General features: G+C 31.8%; 1 long non-coding RNA gene across 1 annotated transcript; it reads right to left on the bottom strand.

The window, feature by feature from the left end:
* Nucleotides 1-153: 153 nt before the first annotated feature.
* Nucleotides 154-1,626, bottom strand: LOC130962263 (uncharacterized). Its single transcript, XR_009079773.1, has 3 exons — nucleotides 1,562-1,626; nucleotides 389-861; nucleotides 154-234 (listed from the first exon to the last, which is right to left on the bottom strand). It is a non-coding gene; the product is annotated as an uncharacterized LOC130962263 (long non-coding RNA).
* Between the last annotated feature and the right edge of the window lie 6,822 nt (nucleotides 1,627-8,448).

Here is an 8,448-nt window from a genome sequence, read left to right on the forward strand (position 1 = left end):
TTATCCCCACCAAATCACATCCTATGAATATAGGTTAACAAGAGAAAGAAAACACAAACTACATATTTCACTTCAAAATAACAAAGAAAAAAAATTAATACTAATAACCTATTTGGAAAAATGGAGGGAAAGTACAAATAAACTTACCGCATATAAAAATCCAGATAAAGTATGATTGGCCCTGATTCATCACCTTTATCCGGGATACAAATAATGATCAAGCTCTAATGAAGACTGAATACATGAAACATTAGAAGAAAAAGAATCCAGAAATGAGAGGATGGACAAGAGAGATTGAAATATAACAATAAAAAGCTAAAACGAGGATAATTTAAAAAAGCTCTCTACAGGTTAAGAGTTGAATCATTACAAGGCAAGAAAAAGCTACCTGATGATGGGGAAATCAATCTCCAAATATTGAAACTAAAACAGCTTCACAAAACATAACATTAGAGTTAAACCTACAAGAGAAGCACATCTAATATCTACATAAAACACACATGAAAACAATGACATGCAACCAAATAGGGTAATATAGTAACAAAAGCAATTTAAAATTTACCAATTGCCCCAATTTTGTGCTCCCTAGCAGACCTCTCTAGGAAGATTTATTAGCATCAAACGATTGAGTGGAGGAAGATTTGATAAGGATGTCGGTCAATTGTCGAGAAGAAGGAACTGAAAGTAATTTCATCACACCCGCTTGAACTTTTTGTCAAACAAAATGACAATCGACCTTTAGATGTTTGAGAAGGACCCGCATTGCAACATTGAGGTGAGTTTGAGAAGGAGAAGCCATGATCTGACTAAGCTGCTGGGTTTGCAAATTGTTTGTTTCTCATCAGAAATTCCAACTTATCACTAAGACAATAATCAAATAAATATAATTGGATAATGAGATCAAGGCATCATTACAGTACTAAGAACAAGCAAATAATAGAATGCCTCGTTGATTTTATGATTCCAAGAGATATTCCAGATCTTGATTCCTTCGTTTGTTTTGGTAAAAATAATAATCTGTTGGCCATATTTTTTCTTTGATATACCAGATTGCTAATTCATATCAAAAGACAATGTTAAACCCATATATTTGAATAAAGATTTTTTCTTATATACAAGTCAATTGGAAATTTGATATTTGTACTTGTTTGAATTAAAAATCACTATAAAGATCATTTTTTTCTTGATATTTAATAAAAATATAAATTAAAACTCCTAATATAGACTGGTAATTTACAAATAACAAAATAATTTGTTAAGATTAGCTCTGCTAATAACTAAAAATTCTATCTGAAATAGCATTTTTCTCATTGATTATATATGCATATAGTTTCTGTGAGCAGTTGAGCACCTAAATTTGGTTCCATTGAAACAATTTAAATCATAGTTCATTTAAACAAGAATAAGATATTCAATTAAGAAACTTTTCTTGGCTAGCTTAAAGGGATTTGGCATGATCTTCAATCTAATGACTAATCCAATTCGAACAAGTTCAATCTAATGAAACTTTGCATAAGAAAGATGACAAAGAAGAAAATGAATGAATCTAAAGGAAAGAAACCTGGTAGAGAGGTTTAGGGAGAAAACTCAGAACTCTATTTCGGAAGGAGATTTAATCAGTCTCGTTGATGCTCTCCAAGAACTGTAATCTCTCTCAATTTTTCGTCTTGCGCGGCGACGGCGGCGGCGTCTTGCGCGGCGGCGGGCGCAGGTTGCGGCAACAAGGGGAAGAGGAAGATATTGAGATTTCCGGTAGGGGAAGAGGAAGAGAGAGAGAGACAGAGATTGAAAATTCTAGCAGAAATTGATAAAGAGAGGAAACCTTAGCAGACCTCTTTTCTCTAAATGTCTTTGAATCTGAAAATGAAAGAGAAAGGAAGAAAAGTTAAAAACTAATAATTTGAGGGGTCAAAATCTAATTAGTCAATTTTCCAAAAAAAAAAAACGGGATACATTTTATAATTATTTTTATGATGGTTAATGATAAACCTACAGAAATGTAGGAGCAAGGAATCCATAGCCTAAATATATAATAACTAATTTATAGTAATTGATTTTTAATATGCGTGTAACATTTTTGTTTATTATTTTGCACTAAAATTAGTGTAAAAACAAATTGACCGCAAAAAAATTTAATGACTCTTAATTAATGATATTTATTTTTCAAATTTTGACATTTTATTTATTTTTTTTTTTGTTTCCCACGGTATCCCCCAACCCGACAGGTCAAGGACTAAATCGCCGCGGTACTGAGCTCCATTTAAGGGTTTACCGCTGGCCAATGGGTTGCTGTATACACAATGCGGGATTTTTTTTTGACACTTTATTTATTATTGACAAACACGTTGAAAGGGAAAAATCACATTACAGCTTCTTGAAAGCTTTAATATTTTGTTTGGCTAATCTTCTTTTCTATAAGTGCAGAAATGATTTTGTTCACAAAACTATGTTTACAAGAAATAATAATTTCTAACATTAACGGGCTTTTAGCGATTAATATTCAATATTTGTTTTTATTTTACCAACTTTATCCTTTATACATGTTATTGTATTATTTATAAAATTTTATTATTTTTATTATTTATTATTTATATTTTTATTAATTTTTTACTTGACATTATATATTTTTATAATTGTGATTTTTGTGTATTATATTTATTATTATCTTTTTATAATAGAATTTATTGATCCCATTAAATAAAATAAATTAAACAAAAAAATTAACCATAAATAATAATTAGTAAAAAATTACTGCGTACTAAAAAAGAGTATTAGCAGTATTAAAAATATACTATATAAAAAATATAAAAAAAAGTATAAAAAATTAAACATATATAAAAAATAATATTATAATTTAATGTCATATCCTTTTAAGTAATTATCTATTTAAAATTGATTTTAACTAATATTATCCAAACAATATTTATTTTATCAAAATCAATTTTAGTATAAAATTGTCAAACATAAATCATATTAACATAAATTTATTTCTACTTTAAATCAATACTATCTCACTTTCATTCTAACTTTAGTTTGACAAACCACAGTCCAAGTAATTCACTTGTTAAAAAGGTTCTTTAATCGTAATTGCTAAATTATGAACAAAAGTAATATAATGGGCCTCAGTTATACATGGATTAGGTCTAATTCTTTAAATTCGGTCAACTCTCTCGATTAAAAAAGTAAACCCTAATGTGATATGAATTTTAGTATGTTGTTTTATGAATTTTATAATATCTTATTTTTAATTTTTTATATTATACTTTAACTTAGAATAATTAAACTTAGATTTTGTGTTATTATTTTTCTTTTGTTATTCAAGAGAACTTTATTGATAATATTTAGGAGTAAATAGGGTTAAAAAAGTGAAGAAACAAATTTTCTAGAGTAAAAAGGTCTTTAAAATAATTTTTTTCAATTATGCGGATATACCTGATATCCGATCCGATCCGCAAGTATGCGGATCGGATCGAATCGGGTCCAACTTGAAAAAATGGGATATCATATCCGATTTGATCCGATAAGTACAGTGTAGATTAGATAGAATTATAAGTTGTATCCGATCCTATCCGTATGTAGTCCTAGATATAAAAAAGAGTAAACTACCATTTCTACCCACGAAAGTTGAAAACGCTGACATATCTACCCATAAAAAAGGAAATTACCATTTGTACCCATAAAACATGAGTTCTATATAACAAAATTATCCAAACACTAAAAAATCACATAAAAATCCCTAAATTACCCTTATCATCATCTGCATCATCTTTTTCCCACCACCACCACCACCACTAACCCCATCCTCTCTCTCTCTCCTTCTATTTTCTGAGTTCGTCGCCGCCGCCAGAGTTCGTCAACTCTGCCAACTCCTTCCTCTCTCTCTCTCTCTCTCTCTCTCTCTCTCTCTTTTCTTCTATATTTTGCTTCTCTCTCTTCTACTTCTTCGAATGGTTGCGTGATGTAGGTTCAGTGGTCTCTGGATTTGTAGACTGGGGAAGAGCGGGTGGAACTGCGGACTGGACAGGGGTTGGAGCTCTGTGTCAGCGAGAGATGGAGGACTAGCTAAAACGGGTTGGGGCAGCGGCAGCGGCTCTAGGGTTGTAAAAGGCGGCGAAAACAGAAGGCGACGGTGGTCCTGGGCTCGCGGAGGTGAGGCGAGGGGAAGAAGAAGAAAGAGAGAGGGAAAGGGTGGAGGAGGAAAGACAGGAGGAAAGGACGCGACGGCGGCGAGTGGAAGTTGGGTGGGACTTGATGGCGCCAGCGACTGTTGAGTGCCGCGGCGGTGGTTACGCAGAGGAGCTAAGAAAGGGCAGAGAGAGGAAGAAGAGTGAAAATTGGGAGAAGGGGGACAGTTTGGTGTCCGTCGGTATTGGTGCGGTGGTCTCAGACAATTTGTTTTTTTTTTTTTATTGTTGTTGTTGTTGTTGTTGTTGTTGTTGTTGTTGCTTTATGTGAAAAAGATGATAATAGAGGTATAGTAGTGGTGATGGTGATGGTAGTGATGAAGAAAATGAGGTGGTGGTGCCTTTGAATTGAGTGATGGTGGTAATTAGGATTTAGGGTAGCGGTAAGAAAGAATTTCGGTGGTGGGTTTGGGATTGAAAAAGTGGTGGTGTGGAGTAAGTGGTGGTAGTGGGGTAATTTGGAAATTTTAAATAATTTTTTTAGATTTGGATAGTTTTGTTAGCAAAAATTTTTATTTCATAGATACAAAGGATAATTTTTTTTTCTATGGATAGATATGTTAGTATTTTCAGTAATAGTTTATTCTATATAAAAAAAAATTCTGCACATATAAAAAAGATAGTACATAAAAAATAACGTATTTAATGTGTGACATTGAAGGGAATAACACTGGCACAGTTGAGCCCATTGAGGCTGTGGAAGTTGGAACTGAAGGCCCTATATGTAATTAGAATTTTGGTTAATCCACTTGATTAAGTAGATATTAAATAACCAACTTGCGTTGGTAAAATGTTTAGTTCACTAACTAGTAAATATATTTTGAAGTATTAAAAATTTTCTCCTTTATGTTTAAGTGTTATTAGTAAATTGGAGAATAAAAAATATAATAATACCATTATATAAGTGAGTGATCATAAAACTAACTAATTATGTGTATTATATTTAGATGAAATATTTGCAATTCACATCGAAATTACAAATTCTAAATATATATAAAAGATTTCCTACCATAATATAGAAACAGAGATGCTATACATTTATGTAATTATATAATCAAATACAAAATCGTTCTTATCCAACGTTTTTTTCCTACGCTTCTTCTTCTTCTTCTTCTTCTTTTCATGCTCATTTACGCAAGGAGCGTCTTCTTTTTCTCTGCCTTCTTCTTCGCGTTCCTCCTTCTCCTTATTCTCCTCTTTTTTCGCATTCCTTCTTCTTCACGTGTTTTCTCCTTATCATCATTCTTTTGTTGTTGTTGCTGTTGTATTTTTTGTCTTTTCCTCTTTCTCTCTCTGGTGAAGAAGTAGTAGAAGGTGAGGAAGAAGAGTTTTAAATAGTGCAAAATGAACCGAACACAGTACTCATGGTGAACCAAACACAATACTCATGGTGAACCGAACATAGTACTGATGGTGAACCGAACACAATACAATTGTATAGTATTGAGTGAACGAACCCTGAATGCTAAACCCTAAATCCTAAACCCTGAACCCTACCGTAAACCCTAAACCCCTAAAACCCTGAACCCTGAATCCTAAACCCTAGACCCCTAAATCCTAAACCCTAAACCATGAACATGGTGAACCGAAATTAATACATGGGACGAACCGAAAGTTTGAAACACATTGAACCCCTATACACTGAACCCTGAATCCATAAACCCTAAATCCTGAAATCCTATCGTCATTCTTTGTTGTTGTTGCTGCTGTATTTTTTTGTCTTTTCCTCCTTCTCTCTCTGGTGAAGAAGCAGTAAAAGATGAGGAAGAAGAGTTTTGAATAGTACAAAATGAACCGAATACAGTACTCATGGTGAACCGAACACAATACAATTGTATAGTACTGAGTGAACGAAACATAATCCATTATATAAAATCAAATTCAAACAGCTTTCTGTAAAATGAACCGAACACAGTACTCATGGTGAAACAATTGTATAGTACTGAGTGAATGAAACATAATCTATTATATAAAATCAAATTCAAATAATTCTGCCTACAATTTGCATATTATCAATTCAATTTAGTATACCTCCGTCCATTTAATTCAATCCAAATTAGCGATTGCATTCCATTCAATTCGATTCAAAATTGAATAATCCAAACTTTGTCAGTTTGATTCGTTTCAGAAGAGTAATCAAAATTGCTTTCCTAATTTGAAGTTGAGTCATTTATTGTTTCGATTGAGAAGTGCAAATCAAAGAATAAAACGCAGAAAAATAGGAAGAAGATAAATGCAACGTAACCAGATCGAAATAAGAAAACGAAAAGATGAACACGACAAGAGGAGAACGACGAAGGAAATGCAGATCAATAAAGAAGAACGCGAGTAGAGGAGGAGGAGGAGGAGGAGGAGGAGGAGGAGGAGGAGGAGGAGGAGGAGGAGGAGGAGGAGGAAGTTTACGTTGAGCAAAATTTTAGGTTACAGCACGTTATATGTAGCACATATATGACAAACGAGTAAGAGGTGGGGGACGCGCGTGTGGAGAAAATTACTTAATTAACAACCATATAAATAATACATGAATGTAGCACTTTTCTCATATAGAAATGACCTCACAATATCCGATTTATATTAACAATCAAATTTTACAAATAATATAATCCAACTGAATTCACAGTTACAATAAACCACAATATATAAAATAATCAAACTAAAAGCTCAAAACACTCAAGAAGATGAAGGAGTAGTAGATATTATTATATCTGTATTTCATATCGGTGGCATTGTTTTTTAATTTATGGAGCATATTTGAATAAAGGGTAAAATATTAAATTAGTCTCCTAGGTTTAGGCGTAATTCTGTTTTGGTCCTTAAGGTTTAAAGTGTTTTATTTGAATCCAAAAAATTTCATTTAACATCAATTTAGTCCCACAGTGAGGTCAAAATTAAATAATTAACAAAATGTCCTATATAACAACAGTTCAAGAACAAAATCGATAATTTGGAGAACAAGTATAAACTCCAGAGGCACAAAATCAACCATTGATGCATCAATATATTTATTTATCATTTTCTTTAGTTTTATAGAAAATATTTTATTTATATTATAAAAATAATAATAAATAAATATATTGATGTATCAATGGTTGATTTTATGCCTTTGGAGCTTGTACTTGTTCTCCAAATTATCGATTTTGTTCTTGTACTGTTGTTATGTAGGACATTTTGTTAATTATTTAATTTTGACCTCACTGTGGGACTAAATTGATGCTAAATGAAACTTTTTTAGATTCAAATAGAACACTTTAAACCTTAAAGACCAAAACAGAATTACGCCCAAATCTAGAGACCAATTTACTACTTTACCTTTAAATAAATAAATAAGAAGAAATGATAGCCACCACAAACTAATTTTAATATGACACCCATTTTCGAAGATCAGAAAAACGTTATTGTAAATTTTACTCGTAAACTGAGACTCAAATGAACTTAGAATGGATTAAAAAATTCCAACCGACAAGGTTAATGATGTCTCTCCCTTCAAGTATTATTATAGCCATTAAGATCAAAAGTTGCTAAGAGTGCACTTTGCTCTGGGAGGATCTTTGCATTTCAATGCCTCATCTCCCTCTTTATTAACTTTATTTGCAATTCCAATCTTATTAACTTGGTTAGACGAGACTTTAGCTTCATGATTTCCCACCTTCACTCTTGCATCCCTTTGTCTATGAGCTCGAGATTCCTTGTTGACCAAGTCATTTATGCTTCCAATTAATTCATCATTTTCTGAAGCGACAATAACGTTTCTAATTATGTCATTTATTAGAATATTGGTTGGTCAAATCTTAGTTTCAGTTAAGGTTAAAATAATAATAATAATAATAATAATAATAATAATAATAATAATAATAATAATAATAATAATGCAAAAGTTTATTTAAGTCTCTAGTCGATCTTCACATTATATGAGCCATAATTTTGTCGCTAATTAACGAGAATTTACCGGGACTAGATAGAACTGCACGTGGACGTAAGACAGCAGAATTAGATCTTGCAATTTGTTTTGGCCTCTCACCAACTTGTTTGCTATTCTTCACTATTCCTGTAAATCATAATATGATTTATTCAAGATTCTAAGAATAGAATCAGTTATTGAATCGGTTAAATTAGAGGTTTAATAGTTTAAAAATTTAATTAAAATCAAATTACATATAATAAAATAGTACATATATGTACAAAACATACGTTTTTTTTTTGTGTTTTATTAAAATTAACTGCTAAAAAATGGATCGGTTCGGCCGATTTATCAGTTTTTGAAATT

This window comes from Arachis stenosperma, chromosome 2, assembly GCF_014773155.1.
Source record: "Arachis stenosperma cultivar V10309 chromosome 2, arast.V10309.gnm1.PFL2, whole genome shotgun sequence".
NCBI lineage: Eukaryota > Viridiplantae > Streptophyta > Magnoliopsida > Fabales > Fabaceae > Arachis > Arachis stenosperma.